The following is a 17,624-nucleotide window of genomic DNA, read 5'->3' as shown; positions in this document are numbered from 1 at the left end:
ACTAGGAGATTTGCAGAACACATGGGTACAAGGAGTACCAAATGGTGCACTATGTGGTGTTACTGACTCAGGCTAGGTGTGGGACTACATTTTTGAGAAATGACTCATTGTTTTTGTCAGCCAGGTAAAAAACCCTTGAAAAACCAGTTCTCAGACTCTTTGATGGCCATGGGAGTCATTTCACTTATAATGTAACCCATACACCTAGGGAAATGAAATTATTATTCTATGTGTTCCTCCGCATCCCTCTCATACACTTCAGCTTTTGTATGTCGCTGTATGTGGGCCAATGAAAGGTACATCGACAGATATTCCAAAGACATGGTATCATGAGTCATGTCTCAAAAATGTAGACAAAACTATTTTTCCAAGCTTTTTGAACAAACTTGTAATAAGATCATTAACCCGAACACAATCATTGGTGGTTTTAAAGGCTCTGGTATCTTTCCTGTAGATACATCTGTTCTGTAAAAAAGGATTGTTTCAGTCCAACAAGATATGCCTATAACTAGCAAAGTACAGCCCAAATGAATATCATCACCTGATATTCCTAATCCAAGTTCTGGAGTAGGCCTAGGTGAAATTATTCCTTCACCAATAGAGAAACTAAGACAAGCTATTTTGGATACAATATCACCAAAACTGTCTTCAGATGTTAAAACTGCATTGATGAGTTCTAGGGGATAGAGAAGAAGAGTTCAAGGAAGTTGTGGCAAAGTCCTGACCAAACAAGAAGTTGAACAAAGATTAAAAGAAGAAGAAAGGGAGGAGGAAAGAAAGAAAAACCAATGGTCCCTTAAGTCTACATTTTTGGGCAAAAAAAATCAAACAAGAGATGACTGATCCTGTTTAAAGGAAGAAAAGAACTTCTAAAGAAGCCAAGAAACTGTTTGAACACAAGTAAATCAAAGCTGAAGACGATGGGCCTAACCTTTCCAGCTCAGTCAGTGAGATGAAAGCAGGGTCATGTGTATGTATCCATTACCAGTTTTAATGTGGTAAAACAGTAAATTACGAGGACAAACAACTACTCAGAACCTTCATAATAAAAAAAACTCCATTAAATATTTCACTAAATGCAAAGGAGAAGCTGAACATTACATTTTGCCAGACAAAGATGACATTGAATGGGTTGATGTGGGTCAAATTGCTGTCATATTTCCTATTCCTGATTACAATGGAAGATTTTTCAAGTTTGTGTGAAGTGTTTCTGTGAGAATGACTCTGATTAGAAATCAGCTCATGTTTATATTTGCACAATTCACAGTATAATATTTTTCAATAATTTTCAATAGTATGTCCTAATGTATATTTATTTCTTGTTACACCTACACTATGTGATCAAAAGTATCCAGAAACCCCCCAAAACATACGTTTTTCATATTAGGTGCATTGTGCTGCCACATACTGCCAGGTATTCCACAACAACCACCTCAGTAGTCATTAGACATCGTGAGAGAGCACAATGGGACACTCTGTGGAACTCACGGACTTCAAACGTGGTCAGGTGATTGGGTGTCACTTGTGTCATATGTCTGTATGTGAGATTCCCACACTCCTAAACATCCCCAGGTCCACTGTTTCCAATGAGATAATGAAGTGAAAATGTGAAGGGACAGGTACACACAAAAGCGTACAGGCCAACCTCGTCTGTTGACTGACAGATACTGCCAACAGTTGAAGAGGGTCGTAATGTGTAATAAGTAGACATCTATCCAGACCATCTCACAGGAATTCCAAACTGCATCAAGGATCCATTGCAAGTACTATGACAGTTAGGTGGGAGGTGCGAAAACTTGGATTTCACGGTCGAGCTTCTGCTCATAAGCCACACATCATGCCGGTAAATGCCAAACAACGCCTCACTTGGTGTAAGGACTGTAAACAGTGGATGACTGAACAGTGGAAAAATGTTGTGAGGAGTGATGAATCACGGTACGCATTGAGGCGATCCAATGGCAGTGTGTGGGAATGGCGAATGCCCAGTGAACATCATCTTCCGGTGTGTGTAGTGCCAACAGTAAAATTGAGGTGGTGGTGTTATGGTGTGGTCGAGTTTTCCATGGAGGGGGCCTGCACCTCTTGTTTTGCATGGCATTATCACAGCCCAGGCCTGCATTGATGTTTTAAGCACCTTCTTGCTTCCCACTGTTGAAGAGCAATTTGGGGATGGCGACTGCATCTTTCGACATGATCGAGACCTGTTCATAATGCACGGCCTGTGGCGGAGTGGTTACACGACAATAACATCCCTGTAATTGACTGGTTTGCCCAGAGTCCTGACCTGAATCCTATAGAACACCTTTGGGATGTTTTGGAACACCGAACCTGGTTGAATGTATGCCTGTGAGAGTGGAAGCTGTCATCAAGGCTAAGGGTGGGCCAACACCATATTGAATTCCAGCACTACCTATGGAGGGCACCATGAACTTGTAAGTCATTTTCAGCCAGGTGTGCGGATACTTTTGATCACATAGTGTACCTTACACATATAGTGGGGTAGAATAGGTATAGCACTTGTTAAAAGTAAGTTTTACTATTGAAAAGGGATACTATACCTATTTGCCCCATCACGGGGTAAAACAGGTATAAAATAAAAATGGTAGCCATCTAATAACTAAATGGTTAATTAACCAGTAACATACATGCCACTATTCTGAAAGGTCATACTGGTAAGTGGAATCATTTTTAAAAAAGTTCAACGGACTTTACTACAAGATGTCAAAGTTAAAAATGGGTTATTTTTATACCTGTTTTACCCCCAACAGGCCCTATAGAAACACAGAATGTACAATGCCCACTGATATACTGGGTTCATTTCTATTGTATTATAAGTATGAAAATACCACCGCCCCAACTCACGAAGAAAGCCAAAAGGAGTTTTCAAGCAACTTAAAATTTTGACACTTTTGTCTACATATTTTGGCAGGCACCTGACCTGTTTACTAACAACCATATTCATAATTATGAAATAAGTGAGCATAGTTTCCACACAGATATGCATGATACAGCTTTCTATAAGAAAGCACACAATATCATCCAAAACTTTCATACAACAGTTTCTACAGCTCTGAATATAAGGATAATCATCCTCAAGCAAAACATATCCTCCATGAAATGTTACATCTTTTCTCAGTGGAACATGCCTCCCACTATTAAATGTGTTTATTGCTTGCTAACACAATTTATAGCATTTTCCTGATCACATTCCATTTTTTCTGAGTTCAGTGTGCTGTTATTCATGGTACAGTCATGGGATGCTGACAACACCAGGCACTAAGAAATAATGCCAACAAACACATCTGACTTAGGATAACAGAGCATTTCTAGCAGCAATGTATTGTAAAGATGATGCAGTATGATTATTTATGACAATATTCTATTTTTTAAGAACAGGTCATGCTCTTAATAAACTGTTTATGTAGATATTTTGGCCTGTTTCTGAAGTACTGGATAGATAAGATATTGAGAGTGGTGTTACAGAATAAGGTATTTCAGACTCTGCACGGGTATAGCTTACATCAGGAAACTCATTTTTGAGATCACAGGAAGGTTAGAGGGATACAGAATCCTTTGTGAGACTCACATCAAAAATATGTGAAACCAATTAAAGGGAATGTAGTGGTCTCATTTACAAGACAACTGCTGGGAGTTTGTTTTCCTAACTTACATTAGGCACAACTCACATAAGACAAGTGTAAATTTTGCCAAAAGATGTTAGACTAATATTCTAAATTTACATCGACATACATACTCTGCAAGCCACAGTGAAGTGCGCAGCAGGTGCTTCAAATATTGTACTGCATGTTAGAGTTTTGCCCCATTCTGATTGCATGTAGAGTGTGGAAAGATTGACAACTAAAATGTCTCTGTTCTCACAACATCATTTAGTGTACTGTTGTCTACACACTTCATACAAGAATAATACAGAGGGGACTGAGGTATGTTTGTAGACTCTACACTTAATAGGGCTTCTTGAAATGTAGTAAATATGCATTCAGTGGGTACCTAGGGTCTATCGTCAACCACAGGCCTATTCAGGTTTTCCAGAATTTCCGTGACGCTCTCCTGTAAGTCAAACAAATCTGTGACCTTTCATGCAGCCCTTCTCTGAATACATTTCAGTGATCTGATAGGGATTCCAGACACGTGAACAATACTCTAAGATGGGATACACCAGCAATTTTTTAAGCACCTGATTGTATTTTCCCAGTATCCTATGAGTTACGAAAAGCTTGGCATGTGCCTTACCTACTACTGAGCCTCAGTATTCATTCCATTTCATGACCATCCAAGTTATTACACCCAGGAATTGATATGAGTCAATTGATTCCAACAGTGAATCGTTGATGTTGCATTCACAGGAAATTACTTTCCTGCATTTTGTGAAACACACAATTTTACATTTCTATAGATTTAAAGCCAGGTGCCAATCTTTGCACCTCTCTGAAGTCTTACCAAAACATGACTGGACATTTGTGCAGCTTTTTCCATATGATACTTGATTGTAGACATGTTAATGGAGCATGTTCTGACATGCCAGAATTTGTTTTCAAGAAAGAAAAAGTGCACCTGTGATGACAGTAATTTCCAAGTGGGTCTACCACACAGATAATTCATTAATAAAAGCCCACCACATTATATGTACTTTTCCCAGCCTCCATACTGAGCTGCTTTTGCTATGGAGAGATAAAGCCATAATTAATGGTAGACGTTCCTCATTTTTCAAGTTGTCCTTTCACATAATATACTGTACTTTTTTACGTCCATAGTCTTTCATCACATAATGACGTGAAGCTTGGCACATGCACCTGATAACAAGTTTGTCAGATATTTGTTTTACACACACTACTTTTTTTTTAAATTTCAATGCCATCTTAAGAGGGGAGAAAGTCATATTTATATGCTTTCAAAGCTGAAAATTGTTTTGCAGTAAATATTTCATGAAAGTAACTTGTTGAAAGATATTTCTCCAGAAATCAAATGCCTGTTTTATGTATTTGATAAAGTTGTACTATTCAGGTTGGAGCAAGAAACCTTGCATCTCCTTGGATGTCATACACTGAGATGAAATATCTAATTATAAAATAAAATGACCATGTAAAGAATAATATTTTCTATATTGCATAAAGATATAAGAACGATAAGAAAAAGAGTCTTTTTTGATGGGATTTAACAGCCCATAATTACAGAGCAATTACAAATGAAAGAAAAGTACAAGAAAAAATTGAAAATAAATTACATCCTCTCTCTTTTATACATGAGGACCACCTTTTCCAGGACTGTAGTGATCTGAGGGATATGAACGGTACTGCAGTCATCTGAGTAAATGTCAGTTATACAAATGATGGAATTTAGAAGAGAAAGGCTTACTTGATTTTTAATGTGAAGTCCATCATCCCTCATTGCCCAACACTTTGTTGGTTCTTTGAGATGCAGAAGATGCGGGAACTAAAAATACATTGACTTTGCCTCATGTTCTCTCTCATGGCAAAAACATAATTGCCAAGAATCTTTTGAGTGTGTTCCTGACACATCAGCCGGACCTGAAGCGTCAAAGCTCAAATGGGCTTGAAAGGATTTAAGTCTGAAGCCTTTATGGTTCATTACAACACCAGTACTTCTTATTGCCTATTCAATTTTTGGATTTGTTCATGCTGTTATTATTGGGCATAATGGTGTGCACTTCCTCTGCTTGATAAAGAGATTAACTGGATGGAACCATACCATCTTCTAAGTGAGTGCATTCGTCCATGTCCTTAAATGAAACTTCACCCAATTCTCCCACTCCTGCTTTGATCTTTCACCTTTTGGCTGGCTCAGCAATGCCATTTGGAGAATTGTGCTTGTTCTTTGGTTCTGACAAAGATAATCTGTCACCCTTGCCTGAACAAAAAGACTTTGCTGCACCATAGCATCAAATCTCCAAAGTCCTTGCCAGCTGTGAGGTATTAAAGGCCAAACACTATTGATGCTTTTTAATGATGAGATGTAATTTCCTGTGTACTTGAAGGCTTGTGGTGATGGAGACTGCCATACCATAATCACACTTACTGGGAACTGAAGCTACTTCTGTACTAAGATGAATGGATTCTACACAGTGGCACATAAAATGTCTCGATATTGGTCTATTGTACTTGCTTTACACTTCTCTGCTTTTTGTTGTGAGTATGAAGACCTTCTTTGTCTTCCTGTTGATATCTTCTTGTTTTTGTAGTTGCCTCAGATACACATGTAACTTCCACAATACAACCAGTTGGGCAATCATGTGTACCAACAATGCATCCTTAGTTACCTCTTGCAAGGTATGACAAGATAAGCACTGCCTCCTGCAACCAAATTCCTCATCTTTATGTAGCTGCTGTTACAAGTCACACGAAGTTTTTGAAAATTGTTGTACTGACTCACAGCACCTGATGCCAGTTGTAACAGAAACTTTTTTAGTTTTACATTTGCAGATAGTCACATCTGGTGGAGAACAGTGATAAATGTTTAACAAAAAAGTGATCTAGACTGTTTTGTTTATAAAATAAACAAATATGTAGCTATTTCCCAACAACAAAATCACTTATGGGTATGAGATGCAAACTGTCAATGCTCCAGACTTGTTCACATATTTTTTTATTGTGTAAATTAAGAAGCAGTGACATCAGATTGTTCTTACTTTATTCTTGCTCAGTTCTCTTCCACTCTCATTTGCAGCAGAGAATAGTGCTTTGCTGAAATTACTCAGGAGTGAAGTTTATGTCCAGATGGTGGAATACAGCACTCAGATGCATGTTACAATAAGCACCAAGAGTCCTACAGAAATGACATACAAATCTCTTAACATAATGACAGCACATTGTTTAATATATGCTAGATAAAATATGGATATACTGAACATGAGACGTTATGGTGCATGTACACAGTACTAGAAACTACCACCTGCTGGATGTGCTTTCTTCTATCCTTACTTTGGTCCATAAAAATAACAAGTATGCTGGACAAAAAATTGGTCATCCCCATGAGACACCATGCCAATCACAGCTGTGTAAAACTGCACACAGCATTGATAATTGCTGCTGTTTGGTAAGGAACAGAATTAACAAATTTCTACATCCAGAATGAGAATTTGCAGTGGAGCGAGCGCTGATATGAAACTTACTGGCAGATTAAAACTGTGTGCTGGACCGAGACTCAGGACCTTGCCTTTTGCGGGCAAGTGCACTACCATCTCAGCTACCCAAGCACGATTCACGACCCATCCTCACAGCTCCAGTTCCGCCAGTACCTCATCTCCTACCTTCCAAACTTCACAGAAGCTCTTCTGCAAACCTTGCAGAACTAGCAGAGTTCAAGTCTTGGTCTGGCACACAATTTTAATCTGCCAGGAAGTTTCAAATTTCTTCATGTGTACCACATACTACTGAAGACTCTCATGGATAGCTGCAGTCTTCATTCCAAAGACTGGTCTGATGCAGCTCTCCACACTACTCTACACAGTGAGCGGCCTCTTGATCTCTCTGAATAACTACTGCAACCTACATCCTTTTGAACCTGCTTATGGTATTTATCACTTGGTCTCCATCTACAAATTTTATCCCCACCCCCTCTCCCCTGCCCCTCTACCACACACACTTCCCTCCAACACTAAATTGGTGATCTCTCATCATCTGAAGTTGTGTCCCATCAAACAATCCTTTCTTTTAGTCAGATTATGCAACTTTTTTTTATCACCAATTTTATTCTGTACCTACTCATTAGGTGCATGACCTACTCATCTAATCTTCAGCATTCTTCTGCTGCACTGTGTTACAAAAGTTTCTTTTGTCTGAACTGATTATCATCCATGTTTCACTTCCATACAAGGCTACAGCACAAACAAATAAGGCATTGTACTTCCACTCTGTAATTGCTGGGTGCAATATGCACTACTGCTACAACTGTTGGGCTTTTTTTTTCTTTTTTTTTGGTTAAACCCATCAGATCATAAACAATTAACTCATACAGATGCAACAAGTCTCCAGTAACAACAAACACAGATGTTCACGTATCAGCTTTAGATGTATAAAACAGAAGGACGAAAGCTTATGGAAAAATAAATTGACCTACAGGTGAGAAAATATGTGTTGCTCAAGTATTACATATGCTAAAATATCACAATTCTGCCCTAGTGCAGGGAAAAACAAACAAACAAACAAAAAACAAAAAAAACCTGCTTACATTGACAATTTTTTTCTGAGAACCTGATTGATTAAAACTTTGTGGTAAATCAAGAGTCAAACTGGATCTCCATCTCCGAAAGGTATTTCTGTAATAATTTATCTTGTAGAGAAAGATTTGCTGCGCACAACAAAAAATTTCAGGAGAGAAGTAGCTGGGAGATGTGGAATAAACTGAAGGGACAAACAGATAATTCAGCTCGTAGAGCATTTTCCATAATAGTCTTTATTTGCAAATAGTCCTTCGTTACTCATAATCATTGCTTATCAAACAAAATATTTTTGGCTCTGGTACTTTTAAAGAAAAGTTTTCAAAGCAACTATCAAATATTAATAGGGAAGTGTAAGAGTTATCAAATGCTTCATAAACTTCCAGTCACTTATGGCGAAATACACATAAAAGGAAAGAAGATTAGGGTTTCACATTCCATTACCACCAAACTCATTAAAGTCAGAGCACAAGCTAGAATGGGTAAGGATAAAGAAGCAAATCAGCTATTCCCTTCAAACTGAACCACCCTGGAATCTGCATTAAGTTATTTCAGGAAAGCACAGAAAACCTAGACCTATATGGATGGATGAGGACTTAAAACTACAGTCGTCCTGAACATGAAGCCAGTGTCCCACTCCCTGAAACTGAGTTACACATGGACTATACCATTAACTATGAAATATGTGTAACTATCTATTTCTTGCTCCAACACCTTCTAAAATACCACTGTCTAGAAGACTATCTCCATTAATCTTGTAAACCATACACCATTTAAGTGACATCTGAAGCAAAATTACATTCCCCTGATTTCTTATGCTCTGGGAATTTGTCATTTTCTTATGTTCTGGGAATTTGTCATCTTTCTTTCTCTCACTGGATGATTCCAATAATAAAACACTAAAACCATGGGTGTCTGCAGAAGTTCTTCAAAGTGGTGGCAAAATTTCAAATTTGTCAGTTTTGAAATAACTGATTCGATAGGTCTAAAAACATGTCATGCCCAAGTACATAAAACTTACTGTTTCTCAAAAGATTGATAGTTATCTACTTGTTATTTTTAAACAATGGAAACTCCAAGTTGAAGAGTCAACAATATTAGGACAAGGATAGATTCCTATTCATTGTAAAGACGAGTTGCTGGCAGGCACAATGGAAAGACTATTACACATTTGACTTTTGGCCAAAGTTTTCTCCAGAAAAGAAAATAAACACACATTTACACAAGCAAGCACAACTGGTGCACCCATGACCAACATCTCTGGCAGCACAGATCAGAATGCAACTGCCACACTGAACGAAAACAGCAATATGGAGTGGGGCAGGGAAGGGATAACAGGGTATGGGTGGGAGTTGAGAAGAGTGCTGTACGGCAGAGAATACAAGACGGAGGCATGACAAGACAGCTAGGTGCAGCTTCAGGAAGCTGTGCAGCTGTGTCTTACGAGGGGGTGGGGGGATGGGAGTGGGGGGATGGGAGTGGGGGGGGGGGGGGGTACAGGATTGGGGGGGGGGGATGGGAAACAGAAATGGAGACGAGCAGGGAATGGGAAAGACAGATGGTGCAATGGCAGAGGGATAACAGGGTATGGGTGGGAGTTGAGAAGAGTGCTGCATGGCAGAGAATACAAGACGGAGGCATGACAAGACAGCTAGGTGCAGCTTTAGGAAGCTGTGCAGCTGCGTGTTATGAGGGGGGGGGGGCGATGGAAGTGGGGGGGTACAAGATTGGGGGGGGGGGGGCGATGGTAAACAGAAATGGAGATGAGCAGGGAATAGGAAAGACAGATGGAGTAATGGCAGGGGGGGGGGGGGGGGGGGCACACAAGTATGAGGGGACATGAACAGGAAGGAGATGATAGGACAGGGAGAATGTAAACTGTTGGGCAGACAGTGTGGGGACAGTGGTTACCCAACGTTAAGGCTGGAACAACTTTGGGAGTGGTGAATGTGTTGTAAGGATAGCTCCCATTTGCAAATTTCAGAAAAGCTGGTGGTGGAGGGAAGGTTCCAGATGGCCTGGGTTGTGAAGCACCCATTGAAATCAAGCATGTAATATTCAGCTGTATGTTTTGCCACAGGGTGGTCCACTTCGCTCTTTGCCACAGTTTGGTGGTGGTCATTCATCCTGATGGACAGCTGGTTGGTAGTCATGCCAATATAAAAAGCTGTGCAATGATTGCAGCAGAGCTGGTAAATAACATGGCTGCTTTCACAGGTGGCATGACCTCTGATGGGGTACAATAAACATGTGACAGGATTGGAATAGGAAGTGCTGGGTGGGTGTTCTGGTCAGGTCTTGGACCTGGGTATTCTACAAGGATATGATCCCTGTGGTGAGGAGTTTGGACTGTGACTGGCACAGAGACTGACCAGGATGTTGTGGAGATTTGTTGGGTGACACACCACCACTTAAAGTGGGTGGGAAGGATCTTGGGTAACAAAGCCATCATGAAGAATGTGGTTCAGTTGTTCCAGTATGGGGTGGCACTGAGTGATGAAGGGCTATGATGCCCTGAAATGAACAGCATTTTCAATGTGCCTGTCTGCAACTCAATGTGTCATCTTGATGGTGAGCAGCAATCTATTCTCTTCATAATATTCTTAGTATTGTCAAGGTAGATCACTTCGGTACCTAAATGGTAAGAATATTTCAAAAGCACATTCAAAGTAAATCTTTTTCTGTAATTAAAATGAATATGGATGCCATGTCCTCAGATAATTAAATCCAAGGCATCCAATGGCCTATCAAATATAGCTAGAAAATACTCGCAAAAATTATTTATTCGTATTCTGATAATGTTACGTTGAAACATTTGAAATAGGAGAAAAAATCAGAATGATTGAGAAAATTCTGCTGGATATCAACAAAAATGCTGCTATATTAAAACCACATGAAGTGGTGAACAGGGCATACATTTTAAAAAAGACCACCTGTAACACTTTGTTTGCTTATAAAACTTCACGTATGTTCACATTAAGGGTTCATTGTACTACTTTCATGATTTCTATTTTTTAGTGTCAACTGTTGTAACTGACATGGAACAAAATTTGTTTTAGAAGCTACATTCTTCTCGGTTGGTTTAGCACAGTTTACCCCAGGGCCAATATAGGAGTAGATGCATGTAGGAACATCATGAAGTCATCCTCAAATTGGGTGATAGAATCAACTTTCAGCAGCCAAGGACTGGACCAAGGTACTCCCTTTTTTTCTCCAGTTGTTGTCCAGCATGCCAACTGAAATACAGAATTTGTAATTTTGTTACTTTATGTGGCACTGTGTTAGATACATAGACTTTGAGAAGAATCCGCACTCCTGGAATGAACATGTTTTCAATCCTGAAATTTTGCACTTTTCCCCCTATTTTCCACAACAGAAAATTCCAACTGATGCATTTGGGATAAAGTACAGATGTGCACACCTGCCAGACGGCACGGCTGTATGCTGCGTTCTTCTGAATGTACTAAAACAGCTCTGTTGTGTAGAACTGACTTCATCAACAGGCCATAATGGGTTTTCGTTTTCCAAAGACAGATGGTAAACTACTATTGTGATTACGCTCTGCATTAGGCGGAGGAGGTGTAGTCATGTGACCTTGGGACAGATGACTGGCACTTATACTGCTGCAATATTTCTGTCTTCAGAATTGGTGGCGGAATCTGTGTGCCAGGGTGTCACGGACTGGCTCCTTTCTGAAGCTTTGTAGGGCCTGGACAAGGAAGTAACAGAAAAAGGTTGAAGACTTTATTTTGTCACGGTCTGGTGAGAAGGCTTGTACCATCTTGACTGCAAGTCAGCATCAAAACTGCAGATGCAACCATAATTTCCTGTCAACTAAGAAAACCCAATATATATACAATTGGTGCTGAGGCTGCAATGTTTCATATCATCACTTGCTGTGTTAAATCTGCAGTTTAGTGGAGCTACAAAAGACTGCTAGAAATTTGAGCAAATTATGTAATAAATAAGAAGGCTGTATCAAGATTCCAGAAGGGGGCAGGTGTCCCTTCTTAACCTCCACGCAGATGCCTGTTACTGAAATCCTGACACTATCATATCTCTATTGTGGTTGCAAACACAGACTAACACTAAATTTTTATCCCTTTAATCTTAAAATGGAGTGTCAGTAGGGTTCCACAGCTTCACACTTAGAATATATGACTAGCAGTGCCATGATTTTCATCTTGAAAGATATGAAACAAGTCAAGACTAGCATGTACTGATGAAAGTAGCTACTTGAAAGTAATTTAATGAAGGGTATTAGCAACTGACTATTGTTAAATCACTATACTCTATCTGTGCGTAAGGTAATATAATTTTAAAAGAGTGTGAATGAATGCTTTCTCAGATGCGCTTATGAATTCTTCTCCGAAAATCAGCCAAGTACTACATTCATTTCAAAGTGATGTTTGAACAAGCTTCCTGTTTGTCAACATTGCCAAAAATATTTCCACAGATTTAAAAGCAGTGTTTTTTAACATTAGATTGCAGGATGTTCATTTACTGTTCAATAATTCTGTCTTTCTAGAAGACATACTCTTGAAGAAAAGAAACTAAAGTTTTTCAAAATGTATGAAACATTACTGACACTGGAAATTATTTCTATTTTCGGGTCGACAGAAGCGTCCGATCCCACGCGTCTGCTTTGACCCGTGTCGTAAGGCTGTTGTCGCGTGTGACGTCATGACGGCGCGGAGTTAGGTTTGTGAGCGTGGCGTGTTTGTAGATTTCGTCGTGTTGTGGTTTGTTGTGCTCTCTGGTGGTATGTTCAGGGTTTTCGTTTGTGTGGTGTAATGGCCTCAGTTTGCTTTTGCTCATTATCCAGAATTGTTCGAGTGTCGGCTGTGTTTGTAGTGTAATTCATTTCAGTGAGTTAACGATTTTGTGTGAAGGTTAATTTAGTGTTGTTCGCTGTACATCGTGTGGTAATTTTAGTAAAATTAAGCTGTTATTGTTTGTTCACGAATGGATATGACGGATAAAATTAACAGTGCGCAGGTCAAGGGAAGTGTTCGATCCCAGTGTGTGGCTGTGTATGTTGATATTGGTGTCGAGAGATGTTTTTGAGCTATATAGGCCAAGGGAAGTGTTTGATCCTAACTTATGGGATCGGGAGCTGCTATTGAGCTATATAGGTCAAGGAAAGTATCCGATTCCATATGATATTGTGTTTAGTGGTATTTGTGGAGTTTTGTGATGATGGTTTTTTTCGTCGTTTTGTGTGGTTTGTATGGGGGTGGGTGTCTAAATTTGTTTATATTTAGTTTGCCCCCACACAAAAACACCCCATTTCCCGCGCTTGTCCCATTAGTGTCATTAGGCTTTTTGTGAAAAGTGTGTGTGTTTGTTTTTCGATGTATTTTCATTCTCATAATGTGTACGTACCGACTTTATATGCGCCATATTGGAAAAGTGGTTTATGGTTGTTTCCGCCATATTTGTGACGTCATGGGTCAAAGCAGACGGGCGGGATCGGACGCTTCCGTATTTCCCTATTTTCCTACTCAGATGAAGTAAATCCGTAAAGACAGAGCATTACGCAACTACACTTTTACTGCGCATAATGATTCAGCAGAATCTGTGAATATTTATTATTGCTTAGTTGGATTTAAAGTCATCTTGTATATAAAACCATATAGTTTCACTAATCTTAACTGGTGTTACATTCAGAAAGAGTAAACAGCTACAGAAATTCTGAGAACAAATTATGTCATCTTAGGCAGCATTAAACAATTCAGTACAAGGAGGAGCTGAACTTACCAATAACAAACATTGGATATGGCACATGAAAAAAATGATGATGCAGGGTGTGATGACATGTGCAAACCGAGATAGAATAGCCTAATCATTTTTGTGATGATGTTTATTTTATGCAAGCTGAACTTTGGTGAGTGGTTTATGTTCGCCGCTTTGTTATAACGATCACAGCAGGTGGGTGGTATCAGTAATTTGAACATTTCCCAGTAAAAAAACCTACTGGTCAGTTAAAGACAGTAGTAAAGCTGATAATGGGCAAGTGAATGTTTAATCCATCCTGGCTTTTGCAGTTTCACACTGCAGCTGTCATCCTAAATCAACATATAGTATTTCAAAATTGTGAACAGCAGTGTATGAAGGATGGTAATAGTTACGTACTGGAACCCTCTTGTATTTTACAACATGGCATGGATGTAAACATTAGCTTTCAGCACAGGTCAATTTGATACCACAGCCAGACATTTTGCTTTGACATTCGTTGCCTTTGCCAACTCTCAACTCTCAGCTAGACCCTAGGCTACACAACAGATTAGTTTGTCACAACAACAAATATCTAAGAAGAGAGAGCATAAAATACTTAACTTTAACCAACAAGTGCACATTTTATGCGCATACACTAAAAGGTAAGCCTTGCACATAAGAATGTGAAGAGAATGGTTTTTCTCAATCCAATAGCAAAGTTCTGCATTTTTTAAACTGTTGTTCATGTCTGTAACACCAATAACATGACATCCTGCTGCTAGTGTGCACTGGTCTTGTAAAAAGCATCATATGCTAAGAGTGTAGCTCTCTGAGTACATACACAATTATCCTAAACAATCCACAAAACATGGACAGACTCCGACACACAATGCATAATATTATTGACTACTGTTTATTAAGATGCCATATAAGATTAACACCACACTGTTAATAAAATGTCACTCAGTGTCACTAAAACAGATTATATTCACACACACATAGGTGCTAAAAAACATATTTTCAAAACACCTAACATGTACTCTTTACCAGTTTGAATGAGTGGAGTGTGAATGCATAGTAAAAATTGTTAATCATAACACAAGAAGCAGCCTTCCCTGTCAAAATGAATAACCAGCTGAGGAGAAACACACTTTGTAGATATTTATAAACAGGAAACTACTATCACTAAAAACTGTTCAAACTGTTTTTAAATTAAGCCATATACACAATGTTGCTATATAAATAATGTGTAAATTATCAGTACCTAGAAAGTACATCACAACAGGTACTGATCATATAAAGACAACATAATAAAACACAAAAAATATGATGAACAAGGTGAACAGAAACTGCTAGACAAACAACCTGAGGAACCAAACTTTCCACTAACAACCAACTACACTACAGAGCGGATCATCAAAACCTTGATCTAGAGATGCTGTCACGCATTATCCATTTAATAGGCAGCTACAGCAAGAATGTTGCAAACCACTCAGAATAATAATTTCTGTTGTATAATTTACACTCCTACCACAATCCAGTTGCAGTTTGAAGAAAGGGTTACACGGAATTTTCTGCTGCGAACGTTAATTATTAGCAATTACGGAAATTAGGGAAAAACACCAATGTTCAACATCAAAATCAAAGAATTCCCAGCTTGCTACCAAAGTTGGTTCTGCACTATATGACTTGATTTTTGCATGAACACTGACAAACTATTACGCAAGAAAGTTAATAGATTCAAATAGCTTTTTTGCATTACAGTTTGAACTTTGATCGCGTTCTCTGACAATTCAACTTTAGCAACAGTTATCGCAATATTTCTTTACATTATCACACAGTACTTAAAAAAAAATACTATCGTTATTTCACGCAGAAATACGATTGCTGTTATTTGGTAACCGGCATCACCCGGCGAAAAGACTATTGATATCATCCATCTCCAAAATTAGCTGATATATTTGTTGTTCGATGCAGTAAAGAAAAATGTAACGATGACTTTATTCTAGGATTCATAAAAATTTCTTCTGTTACGAACACTGCATATCACCAAGCTAAATTTCTCTTACCCACAGATCTTGTTTCTCGGTGAGAGTGTAAAGTAAACACAGGAACGTAAACAAAAACACTTCTTCTTGCTACCAACTTCACACCTGTTGCTCTGCGGAATTTACCAGTTGCCACTTAGGATTTTGGTTTTACTCTAGTTTTTTCGGAATTACCCCTAAAATACTCTAAAAATCTCAGAAAAAAAAGCTAGATTTAGCGGGTATAATTATAATAAAAACGACGTATTATTTCACTTATTTAATAACATAAAATACCTACAACCTAGTGCACTCCCATAAAATTTGTTCATTTCTTCTATCGGACCTTTTCTCTTTAAATCTTCCAGTGTCGATATGGTTCGAGTCCAATACAGCCTAAATATGATCGTTATTTAAGTGAATTTCTGCTTTAGTGTCATACAATTTCATGAGTCTGTTTAAATAAGAAGAACTCGTTTTTGAACAAGTTGCACAGAAAAGCTTGCAACATTTTCCAAACCATCTCAGGCAATACTATGGTGATTTTGATTGAAACGAAGAATTAAAGTCATTTTTTGCAGAGACGACGTAACTTAAGATTGTTCAAGATAGAATAATTAGTATTAGAAGGATCCTCAAAAACTGCTTTCGTGAAAAATAATCAGGACATCACAGCTCTCTAAGTAGTATCCTCTAGATACAAGTTTGAAGCGACAGCCATCTCGTGCTAGCTGCAGAAAGTAATTTTTGTTGCTCAGTTTTCAACAAAATCTTGAAACTACTTTAATGATTCTGTTCACTTGGTCTCATATGAAAGTATGCAGGGATATTACAGCAAAAAACTTTTAAATTTTTAGGTACTTTGTAGGAGGCATGTAATGTCACAAGGTGAATTAAATGGTACAATTTTGGTAAACATTTTTGGGAAACAGTGATCTATAGATTATTATATTTTGACTAAAGTTCAGTCTTGATCACACCATTTATGTTTCAATGATATAGGTAACCGGTTTCGGTTATTTTTACACAACCATAATCAGACCCATGGTTCCCTTAGGATGGCAGGCGGAGCTCTCCTCAGCTGCTACGAAGTCAGTTGACTAAGCTATGTAACTGCTCAAAGAAATGCTTCCAGAACATTCAAGGACATGTGAGGTCCAATATCACATCTTAATATTACAACGATCCCAATGTGACTTGCTCAGAGATTATTTCTCTCTAAATGCATTACTCTTTAGCGACCAAAGAGGCATTATAAAGCTAGTGAACAAAAAACACCTATCAGTGTACGATATGTAGCCTAATTGTAAGTGTGCAAAACATTACAATTTGTAAACAAGCACTAGCCAGTGTTCTTGAAATTAAAATAGCAAAAATTAATTTTACAACTGATATGATGAAAGTGAATGGAACCCCAACAGAAGACAAGAGGGGGAAACACCAGTCATGACATACAAGGTATCTGAAGAATGGAGGAATATTATTCATGATATGATTAACAGAACACCCAAATACAAGAGTCATTACACAAGGAGACATAATCCTATTAGAAAGTATCTGTGTCTATAACACTCTGAAAGAAAGCTATATGACTTATATATGGAGAGTTGTACTGGCAGCAGACATGAACCAACAACATTCAACTTCTTCAGACACATTTCATAACATAATTTAATTCACCTTTT

The 17,624-nt window shown here is 38.5% G+C and overlaps 1 protein-coding gene across 1 annotated transcript in view; it reads right to left on the bottom strand.

Annotated features, from left to right (window-relative positions):
• Positions 1-16,060, bottom strand: part of LOC126190738 (UDP-glycosyltransferase UGT5-like) — a 193,471-nt gene extending 177,411 nt beyond the window's left edge. Inside the window, exon 1 of the mRNA XM_049931231.1 lies at positions 15,982-16,060. The gene's annotated coding sequence lies outside the window, so the exon portion shown is untranslated. The remainder of the gene's footprint in view (positions 1-15,981) is intronic.
• Positions 16,061-17,624: the final 1,564 nt, after the last annotated feature.

The sequence above is a fragment of the Schistocerca cancellata genome, chromosome 6 (genome assembly GCF_023864275.1).
Source record: "Schistocerca cancellata isolate TAMUIC-IGC-003103 chromosome 6, iqSchCanc2.1, whole genome shotgun sequence".
In the NCBI taxonomy this organism is placed as follows: Eukaryota; Metazoa; Arthropoda; class Insecta; order Orthoptera; family Acrididae; genus Schistocerca; species Schistocerca cancellata.
This window is presented reverse-complemented; position numbering and strand designations above follow the sequence as displayed.